This window comes from Pholcus phalangioides, unplaced genomic scaffold, assembly GCF_987345545.1.
Source record: "Pholcus phalangioides strain wild (caught in Gottingen) unplaced genomic scaffold, Ppha-v1.0 ptg000015l_1, whole genome shotgun sequence".
Lineage (NCBI taxonomy): Eukaryota > Metazoa > Arthropoda > Arachnida > Araneae > Pholcidae > Pholcus > Pholcus phalangioides.
In genome coordinates this window covers 21,612,808-21,628,356 of record NW_028301608.1, presented here as the reverse complement: position 1 = coordinate 21,628,356, position 15,549 = coordinate 21,612,808, and the positions used below count along the sequence as shown (strand labels likewise).

Here is a 15,549-nt window from a genome sequence, read left to right as displayed (position 1 = left end):
TAACCAATAAGGTTACTGGTTTCATTCGCGCAAATGCAACTAATGCTCTTATTGGTTGCATTTTTCAAGTTTTATAAATATAATTTTATGAAACGTTTACAGTGTAATCCTGGCCTAAGCCATAGTTACTAATAAAAACAACATTTAATCAATAATAAAACATAATAATTACAATAAAATACATATCTATATGTATAAGATTGATTTCCTGTATGTCTCTCTGTGTAAAAGTTTGCTATACAAATCCACAATTTTAAACGGATCATTGCCAAATTTTGCATATATACCAAACACAGGAACTGGATTGGTTACTTTAAAATAGGGGTCTTCAACGTTTTGCGCCTGAGGGCCACATAAAGTATTTGTCGCGTCCCGTGGGCCACTCATTAATGCCGTAGGGGGGGTGCCCCCTACCCCTCTGATACGGTGATCATAGACGATCACAAACTAGATATATTTCAAAATATTTTAAAAAATTTTAACATTCAATTCAATTAATTTTAACAAATATTAATTTTGAATGATTTAAAAAAAAACATTTCAAATTATAATGTCAAAAAATTCCTTTTTTGCTATATTAATACATTTCTGTTACTTGAAAATGCTTTTGAAAGTTGGTAAATCTAAATTTTTCTCAGAGATTTCTTGTGCTTTCAATCAATCTCGGTGTAGCCCCCCCTGCCAAAGGTTGATCCTACATATGCTCAGATACGACAAATTAAAATGTGACGCATACTACGTATTTTATGATTCCATTGTGTACCATTTTCGTTTTAAAAAATTAAACTGAATTGGGGTAAAAAAAATTATTTTAGGTATTTTTTACATTGTATGAAAATGGATGATTTTGTTTATCCCTGTATATATTCAATTAATTACATACCAAATAAAAAAAATTCTTTGGTTACTTACATTACGAATGTGAGTGGATGTAATTCCTAAATTAATACGAAACTTGACATTGTTTTTGTTTAACTAAAGCTTCAATGTTAGGTAAAATTTGTTTTGTGCTATTCGTAAAGTATCCTCCAAATGCCGATCAGTGAGATGTGTTCTAGTTTTTGATTTTGTATTCTTCATTCAACTAAGCAACTGTTCACATATGTAAGTGCTGCCAAATATAGAAGACATGAACAATGCATGTTTGCATATTCCTGGATACTTTTCTTCGGACACATACTTAGAATAAAAATCAATTAATGAAGGAATTTCAAAAAAAACTTGCATTTAGCTGCAGAGTCACATTGCAAATCTGCAAATTCTAATTGTAGCTCTGGTGGAACACTTTTGATATCGACCGAGAATGGTGAGGAAAACACTTTCATAGAAATTTCGTTCTCGCAGAAGTCAGAAAATCTGCTTCTGAATTCCATTCTGATTTGAAATGTACCGTATATAATTGTCCAGTTTCCAAGTATTTACCAACTCCAACAATTTAGGAAAATGTATGCAGTTTTTGTTTTACAGTTGATGTTCCCAAAGGACTAATTTAGTTTTGAACGCTTTCACATAGTCATAAAGATTATGGACAAAGTAGATCTTTTCCCAATAAGCGGTAGTTTAGATCATCCAGATGACCAGTGATATCAACAAGAAATGCAAAATCTCTAAACTTTTTGCACAAGTTTTCCTGGTGTATGATGCAGTGGAAAGCCATCATCGTATTCCCACATTTTTCGGCATCTGATTTTATCAATGTGATTACCCCTGTCTTCTGACCGGTCATAGAGGGAGCACCATCTGTAGTTATGGCAAATATGTTGCCTAAGTCCAATTCACAACTCACATTTGGCTAATGTTTCTGCCAAACTTGAATACAAGTCAAAACTTTGTGTGGTATCCTTAAATGCAACGATACTAGCTAACTCCTCAACAATTTTGAAGTTTTTGTCAATACCATGAATAAAAATGGCTGCTTGTGCGGTATCTGTTGCATCCGTCGAATCATCCATAGCTACTGAGTGAAACAAAAATTCCTCACATTGAGATTTGAAGGTCTTGAATACATCTGCTGATAGATCCTCCACGCGTCTTGCTACTGTCACACCAGGCAAACAATGTTCAAAAAAGCTTGAACCTGTGATGGGCAAAGCACATCAACTGCAGACTGAAGACATTCTTTAGTGAATTCTCCACCAACGAAGGGCTTCCCACGTCTCACAATTTTTTCTGCTATTATATAATTAACACGAACACAATTTTCAGACTGTTCATTTCTTCCGAAGAATAATGACGGTTGACAGTTCAGCTTCAATTTCAGTTCATTGACTTTTTCACTTCGAAAAAATGTCCCTCCAATCCAGAATACTTCGCACTATGCTTGGTGTATCATAATGTCTCTTAATATTATATTCTTTCATCATGGCTACACTCTCATTGCAAATGAGACAGATTTAGCCTTGTGTTCGACGAAAAAATAAAGGGATGACTACTTTTCTTGAAAAAAAATCTCACTTCTTCTTCAACTTTCCTTTTTTTGTTAACATGGTTCGCCCTTCATTTAAAGACTAAAAGGCTTCTGATCAGAGGCTTCAAAGACCAAAAAAAAAAAGTAAACTAACTGTACCAATATTGTACAAATCCTCTTCTTCCAACCAATCAAGATGCATACATGCATCTGCTCCTTTCGCAACCATGCACCCGAGAAATACGATCCCACGTGAATTCCGTTCATTTCTGCTTTCTCCCACTCAAGGATGGGATGTGCCTGGGTCTTCTCTATATGCATTAAAGAAATTATAAACTATTGCTAAGGAATAACCATGCCTGAGTCGCATTGTTTGGGAATCACTGCTAATGCAATAGCACCATAAATATATATATATATATATATATATAAACATACACACAATATGACAATATTTACAAATTATTTTACTCTAAGGCAAAGCGCAAATTCAGATGAGTGCAGCATTCGCGACACGACACAGGGCAACACTCTGTTTTATGGCCAATGGAAATCAGGACAGAGCAAATTGAGACACAGGGTGATACTATGCTAATCGCATGTACGCATGCACTCATTGCCGCTGCTGCTGAGCCGCTAAACGACGAGAGATGGTGGGACTATTATTTAGGACAACCTATAGACTCACTGTTATCTGCAAAATTTATTTTTTGTGTGACTTTGAAAAAGAATCTATCCCATGACACTTGCTTTTCCCACGTATTTAGGATTTCTCTGATATGGGAAATTGCATCATCGATGGATAGGTTTACTGCTCGCATCGCTACAGCTTTCAAGAGAGGTCTGTCCAGATCTTTTTTGCAAAAGTCCTTGTTTTTGTGAAAATTTTCCTTATTTTCGTGAAATGGTCATTAATTTTGTGAAAGAATATGTAAGTTCGTGGGAAGTGAAATAATCTAGTTTATTTATCATAAAAGAAATCAAAAGCCAAAATTTATGGTTTTATTAATATATATTTTGTGAAGGGCCCAGAAAACTACTCCAAATTTTTGCTGGACCGACCCTTGGCTTTATTTGGTTAATTTTTTACCACAAAATTTTACACAGATTCCCACATTGTATACATCTCTCTAACCTCATCTGAAGTGAGTGACTTCTCACTTCTGTCTTCCTTAGACAAGATACTGTCAATAAACTCTTGCTGTTGCATGCAAAGTAGATTCGTCAATTCATGTACAGTCAACTCCTGGCCATGTTCTACCACTATATAGTTATTGAATATCCCCCTTGTGCACACACCTCTAGTCCTATGCTGTACCCAAGGACATGATCTCTTCGACAAATGTTAGCTCCTGTTCATACGCTACTACTTCACCAAACACCAACTCTGGCCATATCACTATATTGCAATTTACTGCCATTAATGAGATGAGTTGGAAATGAACGTGCTGTCTATTGGAGGTCGCGTCAAGCTTGTTAGGGAAAATATCATACCTATATCCTCCCTCGGGTTCAAACCTAGGACCGTGACAGCAACCTTCACGATGGTAGACGAGCATCTTACCACCACGCCACTCGGGCGATTTGTTCATAAGCTAGGACCCTCAAAGTCACATTCAATGAGGCAATCAGCCCTCAGTTTCCTCCAAACTGGATTGAGAAAACTTTAAGAGCCTATATGTATGGTTACAATACTACATTTAGTTCCGTATTTTAAATAGTCACACTGGCACATGCGTTCATTTTCCGAGTGAGGCACACTGACCAGAGACTGTAGGGGGAGAATATTATCCCCATTTCCACTGTACGTGTGTGGATGAAAGCGAAAAACCATCAGCTCAATGTGAAAATAAACAAACAAAGCGTAAAATTTTTGCTCGTAATGCGATATGTACCTAATAAATCCATTAATTTATACATCCATCATATGGCTCACGAGAATAAAATCTTTTATTAAATTTTTATTAGAAATGTGTGTAAATCTCACTATATATAGTGTTATACACATGTATGTTTATGGATGATGCTGCATGTCCATGAACCGACTGTTTGCAGTTATGTGCGTAGGTGTGTTCGTATAGTCCTCCCTCGTATATTAGTCTTATTCCTGACACCGACTCGCATTGACTCTGACCCTGACTTCGCACCTCTCTATCAATTTTCAATATACAAATGTGTAGTTTTTCTTTTCAACAAAACCAATCACCTTCAGTAACTATAGCTAACACGGTACATTCGAATCCAGCAAAAACGAAAACCTTCGGATATAAGGAATAGAATTTTCAATACCTTCCCTTAGGATTTTCTTTAGTTTTATCGGATATGTCGAATGAAATCTTGGATGCTTTTAGGTTTGTTATATAACGGGCTTTAACTGTGATTATATAAATGTAATAAGAGCTATTCCATAAACATTTAGAAACTTATTTGAAACCTCATCAAAATATGTGAAACTTGAGTGCAAGAACAGAATCAATAATTATCATCATGGGAAGTGTAAAAAGTGCAAATCTATATGTTTTTAATTTCATTAGCAGTTATTAAATAACGAATATAGAAAAATTACAATAAATTTCTACCTTTTTTTTGTTAATATTCGATCAAAATTCGACTTGGAAAGACCAGTAATTGTGATTTAGAGCGAAATGGGAGAGAGAGACCATACCACGGATAATGAAGAGCCTAATGATGATTAAAACAGCAGCGATTTATCTGCATAGGAGGTGTTTTTAATAGACATTAGGTCCCAGGCAAAAACGACGAAAAAATAAACAACAACACTGGTCGTTCATTTCGTTGCCAGACATTCAAAGCAAAATTCTTCCATATAAACTCATGACCATTTGAAAAAAAAAATTTAATTAACAGAAAGATGATTTCATTCAGTTATTGTTATTTTTATTAATTATGTCGATCAAGTGTTAAATTGAGAAATTAAAATGTCAGTGGGAAATAAAATTAAAAAAAGATAAAGTCAGTGTCCATATGTTATGGGTGGGATGACCATATGACCCTCCAAGTTATCGTTCGTTTCAAGTTCTCTAATTTTTTATTTTTTTTTTGCCGTCCGAAATTTTTTAATTTTTAAAAAGTGTAATTTATTTTCCCATTTTTCAATTACTTGTGTTTGCAAGTTGTTTTCATTAAAGTATCAGGAGAAAAAATAACTGTTAACATAGTGTGTACAGGGTGCTCAACACTGCCGTACCATTGTACTTCCAGATAGGAAAAGTATCCAAATAACGTGTAAAACTCGGATAAGTCATTCATGTTGCAAAGTGTTGTATAGTTATTAAAAGATGAAAATTAACTTTTTATATGGACAACCTGCCCTCAAAAACTCAATAGAATATTGCCTTATCTCTCCTGAGGGCCCTAAGGCCGGATCTTGAATCTTACGAACTACGCTGCCGCAGGAGGTGCCAACTGGAAAAAGAGGAGCAATTTTTTATCACCAAAATACGATTCTTTTACACTTGAGAAATGTCCAGAACCAATACCTTCTAAACAAGGGCGTAGCCAGGGGGGGGGGGGACTTGGGGGTCTGGTCCCCCCCCCCCCCGAAATGTGAGAAAATGACCGAAAAAAGGGAAAAAGATGGCCAAATCCATTGTTCTGTCACTTTGGTCCCCCCCCCCGAAATGAAAGTGGTCCCCCCCCGAACGAAATTTCTCGCTACGCCCCTGCTTCTAAAGCTGGTAACTGAATGAAAACCCCTTCGGCATGAACTCAAAAACAGTAATACCAGTAAAATAAATTAAATTGAGAAAAATGTGCGCGCATGTTCTACATATCCTGTATGTATACTGTACTCCAATAAATTTTTAAATTTCCTCATTAGTGATTAACCAATTAACAATATTCATGCTATATTAACCTTAATTGCATGAATTAATTCCATCAATTAATTTAAATGCAAAAATTGTTTCTTTTTTACAATTTATTTTGTCCAGGAAAATGTTAGTAAATCACTTTATGCATATTGTACACCCAATACCTTCTAAAGCAGAGCACCTTGCTCTAGAAGGTGCTGCCAGAACCGGCCCTGCTGAGGCCAACGAGGACAACTCCACGTTTTTAAGCGCAATATTCGCAGAAATATTTGCATTCAAAATCGGAGGGAGAAATGTAGAAGAAAACAGCATTAACTAACGGGAAATGCTTGTTCCACTGAATCATGGTGTTCTTTTTCAACTTTCTTCTGATTTTTGAATTCAAATATCTCAGTGAAAATTACACTTAGAAACGTGGATTTTTTTTTCTTACCTCAGAAGAGACAGAGTAACAACTTTCTAATTGAGTTTCCTCATAAAAATTATTTTTATTATTCCAATAATTATACAACCGCTCGCAACATGAATGACGTATGTGAGTTACACACGTTATTTGGATACATTTTCTAATTAGAAGTATACCTCTAGAATCTACGGTTTTCCAGTAAAATGCGACAAGAGGAATTAAATAATCACTGTATATTCATCTCACAGGTTTGTTTAACGTTTTGTTTTTTGTGAAACGTGGTTTTGTACATTCAATGTGATTTGCTGCTACAGCCCTTTATCGTTCCGTCCATTGGCAATATTTTGGAAATATCACCTTTCTTCGCCAGTTTTTTCTTGCTTTTAACTTTTTTGGCGAGAAATAGCTATGTTTCGTATTCGGGATCGTCATTTTCTGTATTTTTTTTATCAATCCCTTTACGACTAGGCTTTTACCAAAAAATTTGGATGATCTGTGTTGAAGTATTTGTGATAAATCTCAAAAACTGGTTTCCTTGTTCATAAGTTATAAATAGAAGGGGGGGGGGAACATTCAGATTTCCCTTTAATGATCAACCACATCCACTCTTCCGTATCTGTTTTTGTTGTCACAAGAGACTTGATCCGCCTATAATTATTCAAAACTTGTTCCTCCTTTACTAAATTTTGTCGTTAGTTCAATTCAAGAATCCAGAAAAAAACTGTGAAGAAAAATGTTCGAAAATATTTTTTCAATGATCAATAAATAATCATATAACGTAAGCAATTGACACAATTTCGACAATTTTTCTTTTGTTGAAATTTTATTGAAAATTATGTACATGAGTTATCATCTAATGAATTCAATGGACAAACGCGTCTTGGACTTTTATTTCAACATATTTTATTGCCACATTTCATGATCTCTCGTCAATTGTGAAGAAAAAGTCAAGGGTCTGTCCCCATAAATGCAACAACCTCTGCTCACATGGACATAGGCTTATACTCTGTCATAGCAGGTGCTGGAGGAGGTAAGAAATGATGATGCTCTTCCTTCAATCTGAAAAACGAGGATAAATTTATTGATTCAAAAATATTTTTTGATGAAATAGTCAAAATCAGCCACTTCTATACCAATAACTGACTTCAAAAAGGTAACAATTCAAAAGTTTATGTTTTGAGATACCTCCATTTCAAAGATTCAGTTTCTATGGAACCGAATGGAACTCAACTCATAGATTTAGTTACAGTAAGAAGCAAGCGTATTAGCAGAGTTGGGGAAGGGATTGTTTTGTTTTGCGATATGTGGAGGCATTTTCCACCGTTTTCATGGCATGCATAACTCAAAAATGCCATCTTCTGTGTTGCGGCCTTTTTGAATTGGACCGTCGATGTGAAGCCGATGTTTCTGAGATTCAACTTTTTTCCTGTTTCAAGTTTCGAAAAAGTTCGAGTTTGAAACTTTTCAGTAAAATTTCTGTTGCTTTTCCCCATGACTCAATCTTAGCTTCATTAGTTAATCATAAATTTCAAATGTTGGTGACTAATAACAATATTTTAGCAATATCAATTGCCATGAAAATTTCACGACTGGAAATTATTTTAAATCATCATAAGACCTTAGGGTGCTTATAGGGTGCTCATAAGACCATAATCTTAGGGTGCCGCTTATTTTTTAAGAAATCTTCCAGTGTCCCGGAAAGCAGCTATGCGGTCGTGTGCGTATTGCGCTGAAAGAATCCAGGTTCGAACCCCTCATAGTGGTGATGGGCTAACGTTGATTTTCTATAGTTTTCGAACTTAAACGCTTTGAGCAGGACAGCGGAAATCCCTAAACTTCTCCCCGAAATTCCATCTCTTTTTTAATGAAGTAGACTTTCTTCCGATTTTCATCAGGTGCTAAGTAGGGGGGGGTATAAGGAAAAGTGTTTTATTGAGAAATCAATCATAAAATATCTTGGCATACATGCCAACCTTGGAATCAAGCTTCTTCGTAGTGCCAATATTCATTGCTGGGACCCCCGAAAACAAATTTCCAAAATTTTTTTGTTCATGGGTTTTAAATTCAAATCAATTTTCTTCAACTTTATAAAACATTTTTGTATAGACAGTAGGGAGCGTAACATTCTATATCAAATTAGCAGTAATATCTGGCACTTTCCGGTTTTCTTCATATATTGGGAGCATTAACCACTTCCCGTGCAAGAATCTGGTGATAAATTTGAATGATCTGTATTAGAGAAGCTATCCATACTTAGAATAAGACAACCATAAGTATTATGGTATCATATTTTATAACCATAAAATATGGGCATTGTATAATATTTTGTCATGTGTATATATTGTTTATAATTTTTGTTAATTGCATTTTTAATTGGGTTGCTGTATTTTTGAAATATATGACATCCATATTTTTATGGGCATCTTTTTCTCAGCCACCTCGTTGGGCATTTTGCCTGTTGTGGTGTTGTATTTGTATAGACGATAAATGTTAAAGCGTGGTTCCACGGTGAAAAGAAAGAAAGAAAATAATGGAGGGAGGAACAGTTCACACACACAGAGATATGTGGGTACAGAGCATTAGTACAGTACTTTGCTTTCTTCAAACTTGTTTTGTAGTTTTTTAACTTGTTCTCTTTCTCACTTCTATGTACAGTATATAATAGAAGGATTAGTTCTAAGAAATATGCTTAGAATTATTCTTAGAAATTTCTTTTCCACACAAACACACACACATGTGTGTGGAAAAGGGGGAGGGGAGAAAGCCGAGAGAGCCGCCACACCATTGTTATCTCAGTTTGTTCGTTATCTCGTTGAGATATCACGATGGTGGTGGAAGAACAGACAGGAGGAAACACACACACAACTTTGTTTCGTATGGTTGCAATAAGCTGCGCGATAAAAAAAAAGGGTCGAAAGAACAGAAAGCTTGATTGAAATTCCACTGGCAGGAATCGACGCATTATTACGTCCCTGATTGTAAAGAGGTTAAAAAAGTGACAAACCATTGTTTGGGGACCAAGGTAACTAAAGTAGATATTCCAAAAGTCATTGTTGCTGGACAGTTTTTGACCCTATCGGGGGCATTTGTCCAACTCTGACGAACTTTTAAAGTAGCCTATTCAAGTTCGGGACTGTTTGGTACACATTCAAAATTTGGTAACGATTGGTATGAAATTGTAGGTTTGTTAAGGAATATATACACAGAAAATCAATTTTATATCTGTAGACGTGAGTTTTTCGTCTTACAGTGCCATCTGTGAGTGAAATTCGAATTTTCTTTTATTTATCAATAAGCACTATAGGGCACGATAAGTTATCTCAGTGCAAATCGCATCTTTTTATGTTAATCCGGTGATTTGTTATTAATTTGATATTCATTCTTTAGAAATGCGGCCTTTGCGTGACGTCATTTTGTACTCAATAAGACAACGCTACTCAATATAAAAAGGTGTGAATGACAACCTATCTCCCATTTAAAAAAATAAATGGGAGATAGAATTTAATTTAAGCCAAAATTTAATTCTGGTCTGGTCTATCTCCCATTTAAAAAGTCTCCGCACAGATCCGGCCTACGACAGTTCACGCATAATAGAACAGGCAAAATAACCTGCCGAGTTGTTCACTTCCGAATTCGCTAGACAGATGGAAACATTCTTAAATACATAACAGGAATTACTCAGAAACAAACTTAACATTAGGTATAGAATACTTACATGCCACATCCTGACATGCACTAATTAATTAGAAAGAATTATGAAGTATAAAAGTTCCTCAGAGAGAAATATTTACGAGGTGCATGTGTGATTTAGTAGTAGAAGTGTCCCGAAAAAAATTTGAATAACAGTACATTTCCTCATGCTTAGTGTCATTTTTTTTTTATATCGAATTTTTTCATATATATGAACTTATTTGATGATTGGATAATTTACGTAAGTAAATTTAAAGTCGAAAATAGCATGAGTGTACTCACGGGAGGAATAGTGGCAGTGGTAAAAGCACGATTTTCTTCCCTTGCAAGAGTTTGGACAACAGCAGAGCTTTGATGAGCTTCTTTTTCAAGATGGCTTCGGCCTGAGGTATGACGACTGTGCTCATGATCAGTGCACAGAAAAACAAAGCAGCTACAAAAGATGACTTCTTCATGATGCAAATCTAAAATGAAATCATATATATATATATATATATATATATACACATACACGTTGTTTAAAAATAATAATAATGTAATTCAGAAATTACTTGGGTTAGTCAGTTTTAAGAAACGGAATTTGTTGAATTGCTTTTTTTCCTATTGGGATTTTACTTATCAAATAAATCGTGTTTCAATAATTAAGCAAACAGCAAATCATGAAGGCGTAATGTATATTAAACTTTTTTGTTTTTTTCTTTGTGAGGACATACGAACACGTGCGGAGAGCTGCAAGAAAAATTTAAACTTGAGGATCACTTGTTTGTATCAGTGAAATCGCGCACTTAATTGATAATAATTCTATTCTGCATTATTTACTAATCGGCATAATATGCATATCGAGAGTTCAACCTTCTTCGCATCACAAACCGCACTCATGCCCAACACCACAAAAAAAAGCCAGACTTGAGTTTGAATACCGAGTGCCATCAGATGCCTGAGGAAAAACCCAGATGCTCGCGAGCACCGATTTGAAGATATCTGATGTATAAAACACACAAATCACTTCACGTTAATGTTTGATCATAAATTTTATCGGTTCAATTATTTTAAATTATTGGAAATTGGACCTATTTTTTATGATGGAATTCGGATATTTTTGACAAAAAAATTAGTGATTTCAATGCGTTTTTCGAGAATCTTTCGAATTGAACCCTTGAAGATGAATTGTAAAATACTGATAACGTTCAGTGAGTTTTAGCGGAGCTAGAAAAAAATTTGATGGTTGTTAATGTCATTAAATCTCTTAAAAAAATTTATTTTCATTTACGCATTTTGATTAATGAAGCACATATTCAAAAGAAAAAGATACCCAATCTTAATTTGCACTAGTAATGATTTTACGGAGAATTCAACGCATTTTTAAATTAGCACTTCTTTGAGGACTCAAATTGATCAAATATGTAGGAAACCGAACATCTTCCCTGAGATAGCCCTATCATATTTTCGTTTCAGTTCCTACATTGTTCTGAAACACATACTGCGAACCCTTTAGTAACTTGTTACGGACCTTCAGGGTCCATGAACTGGTGAGCACGGAGTATCAACCTTTGAAATGGGGACATTTCAGAAATGGGCCGCTATTTCACGATTGTGCGATTTTTTCAACCCTATTCAGCCGGCCACTGTGATGGTAGAGTGATCATAGTGACGGAGGATCCGGGTTCAAACCCCACATTTGCCGCAGTTGTGGCCGGCTGAAGTTGGTTTTCTGCGGCTCCCAACTTCAAGGCGCGGATGAGAGCCGATCTCCCCGTTGAAAGCTTTACTAAAATTTACAATAATTTTCTATCACATTTTGAGAAATTTGATATCGTGATCTGCCTTTAACTGTTTGAATGTATCAGTTTGTGCTCTCAGTGTATAAATTCGCTGGTTTAAAAATAAAATCATTCATATTCTATTGAAAATACCGAGTTCGTATATTTGAATTCTATCGCGGAACAGCGGTAAAAATACCTATGTTGTTTGCACCGCTATTCGGCGACAAGTTATAAAAACAAGAAAATATTGTAGTTACGCGAATTATCGTAACAGCTAAAGCAATGTGATTAGCTGTACGAAAGAAATTACGAAAAAAAATCGTACAATCGCGGAACTGCAGTGACTTTTCCAAAATATACCACGGGTTTTGGAGAGGGACAACGAATTTCTTCATGAGGATTTTCAGTTACTAATCTGCAAAAAAGCCTTTTAAATTAACAGAAATTATGATTAAGGTAACACACATAAAGAAATTTTATTTTAATATTTTAATTATTTTACAAATGTATTTAAAGGCATTTTCAATTTTCGAGTACCCCCCCGAATGATGTGACTCCCAGCTTACGCCGATCCTTGAACCACGTTTCGAAAACCACTAATCTAACGAATCTTCTTGAGGGACTTCAAACTTTTGTCCCGTATTATCATTCGTCGAAGAGGAATATTTTAAACAGGGTCGTAAACTGACAGCCAATGGACCTCGAAGTCGTCCTCGAAAATATCGTCCTAGAAAGCATCGTATTCGGACCTTTGTTTGTAGTACAATCGAATCTATAAAATTGCTAAATTCCTCTCATTTTAAATGCATTGTAAATTAAAAGATTAAATGATTAATACGTGCACAACTGTTTGTATCAAGGCCCAGAAATAAAAGGGCTTCCGTAGGAAATGTTCTTTTTTTTTTCAATTCATTCTTTGGTTCATAGAATACAGCCCTCGTAGGCACATAATATCACTGAACAAAGCCCTCCCCAACTTGTTAATCCTCCCTATCATCATCAGGCTTTTTGCAAAATTTGAGTTTTAACCCATTAACGACGACTTTCATTTTTTTCAAAAATAAAAATAATGAGTGGAACCACTTCCACCATTTCTTGGCAAAGAAAAAACTTAAAATTTGGAATGGCAAATTTTCTTACCAACCGTCGTTAATGGATTAAGACCCCTGTTTTAACGCACGAGAAACCGAAACCATATATCATGTGCAAATTCTCGACCGCTTTGGTTCAAGACTAGCATAGAACAATTTTCTTTTCGATCTCAAAATTTCATTAGTAGGATTGATACAAGATATCTTATAGGGCCCTTTCACACGGAGCGGATGCGGGTCCGGAAGAAGTTTTAACAATTGGAATATACTGCGCCTTTCAGACGAGCCGAAAAATCTCCGCACCTAGGAAATGTTCATGCGGGTCCGGACGTCGTCCGTATGTGTCAAAACCTAAGTGCGGGCTCCGCATCCGTACATAGAAGTTTTGACAATAGGTTTATTCGGAGCTATTCAGACGATGCGGATGCGGAGCGAATTCGTCCGCATCTTTGGCTACTTTTTGAAGGTGATTTTGCACGGAATTTTTTTAATTATTTGCCATAAATACCCTTAAAAACACCATATGATGGTCCCTGCTCATTAATATGATGTACCTACATATACGTCTATCCCTCCGTTTCCTTCTGAGATTGAGATATAGCAACTTCAACTGCCTTTTGTCCATATTTCACAATTTTATACAATAAAACCTGCCAACAACGGCCACTGACGGGACCAAAATTATAAGCCGTTCTGTTCATTACGAATATTTAATTGACTACATACTTTAATAACTTTTAAATTTAATTTAAAAATTTTAATTTTTTTCTTTTTAAATTTTTAAAATTATTTAAAAATATAAATATCTGAAATATTATTTTAAATATTTGTTATTTTTTTAAATTTTTTAACTTTTAATTTTTTTAAACTTTAAAAAAAATACTTTTATTAAACAACGTTATCCACGTACGGTGTTCACTCAGGGCCGGATTAAGACGTTTGAAGACCCTAGCACTTGAATATTTTTGGTGGTTCCCCCGAGAGATACCTACAAGTTTATTTTACTCGATATTCAGTCTATAAACTGAAAAAATGAAATTTTATATTTCAGAAGTGAGACTAATCTAAGGATGGGATTTCACTCTATAAGGTTTATGAAAGTTATTTTATAAAACTTGAGAAATTTAACCAATAAACACATCTGTTACATTCGAGAGAACTTAACTGATCTGCCTATTGGTTGCATTTTTCAAGTTTTATAAACGAACTTTTATAGTGTAATCCTGGCCTAAGACAGAATTGTGATGTGAATATTTCTAAGCACAGACATTTTGAAAGTCTCTACCCCTCCCCCTTTTTTACTACTTGCAATATCTTTGATATCTCCTGAATTTTTTTTCTTTTTTTTGGAACATCGAAAGTTTTGGATGTTCTTGGATTTGATTTTTCGAACATTGGATGTTTTTGGAATTTTTCTTCCATATTTTTCCGAAAAGACGGATTTTTTTTTTCAAAATATTTTGAAAATATTTGAAGACATTTTCTCCCATCGACTACTTGTGAGGATCGGAATGAAGACATCTTTATTCCCATATTCTATGTGGCTCTAGATTAAACCACCAAAGAATGCCTCTAGGCTGCCTATGGGCGCTGAATCAGGGGTGAAGGAGAAAAATAATTACAAAAATGGCGAAAAAACAGTTTTTATGCACGAATTTCGAACTAAAGATGCGGGCGATTCATCCGCATCTTCAGCGCTCGTTTGAAAGGGTATGCGGACCCGCGTCCGCATCCGCTCCGTGTGAAAGGGGCCTTAGATCAGCGTTTCTCAAACTATGGTCTACAGGCCAGAGATGCTCTGGGAAGATGAGACAGACAAAAATTTAATTCCAGTTGCATGAAAATTATTCAACTGTATACAACTGTTATTACTTGTTCGCGTACAAATCCCATTAATTGGAAAATAAATTTTACTTACAAAGTTTTTACAAGTCTCCTTGTGTAAAAGTTGCGGTTGATTCTTCGATCCCGATCGATGTTCGTTCCCTGACAGCCAATGGAGCAATTGCACGACAAATTTGAAGATTCGACGAGATATATAGGTAGTCTACTTCCTCGGTTCAAGCTTGGATTCGAGCTTGCGTCTCTGCGGGTGTTGAGAGAAATGGAGAGTTCAACGGCCACAAAAAAAAAACCGATGCCAGTTATTTTACACTCCGGTAATTAGACTACGTGCTCACAAAATAATGTTTGAGCATCCGTTATTGCTGTAGGACACGGTTTTGGTCTTTAGAAAAAAGTAGAGGGGGAAATTAAATACCAAAAATAAAACTAGTTCTGTCCTTTTTTTTCTTTTTTCACAATGCTGCATTCCTTGATACATGATATTTAGATACATATGCGATGAAAATCTAGGATT

The 15,549-nt window shown here is 35.3% G+C and overlaps 1 protein-coding gene and 1 long non-coding RNA gene across 2 annotated transcripts in view; both read right to left on the bottom strand.

Annotated features, from left to right (window-relative positions):
- The window catches only part of LOC149075678 (DCC-interacting protein 13-alpha-like), a 36,023-nt gene extending 30,834 nt beyond the window's left edge, over positions 1-5,189 (bottom strand). The window contains exon 1 of the mRNA XM_089243167.1: positions 4,987-5,189. The gene's annotated coding sequence lies outside the window, so the exon portion shown is untranslated. The remainder of the gene's footprint in view (positions 1-4,986) is intronic.
- A 2,274-nt stretch (positions 5,190-7,463) lies between these two features.
- Positions 7,464-15,195, bottom strand: LOC149075677 (uncharacterized). The gene is made up of 3 exons (XR_016194195.1): positions 15,109-15,195; positions 10,619-10,800; positions 7,464-7,705 (listed from the first exon to the last, which is right to left on the bottom strand). It is a non-coding gene; the product is annotated as an uncharacterized LOC149075677 (long non-coding RNA).
- Positions 15,196-15,549: the final 354 nt, after the last annotated feature.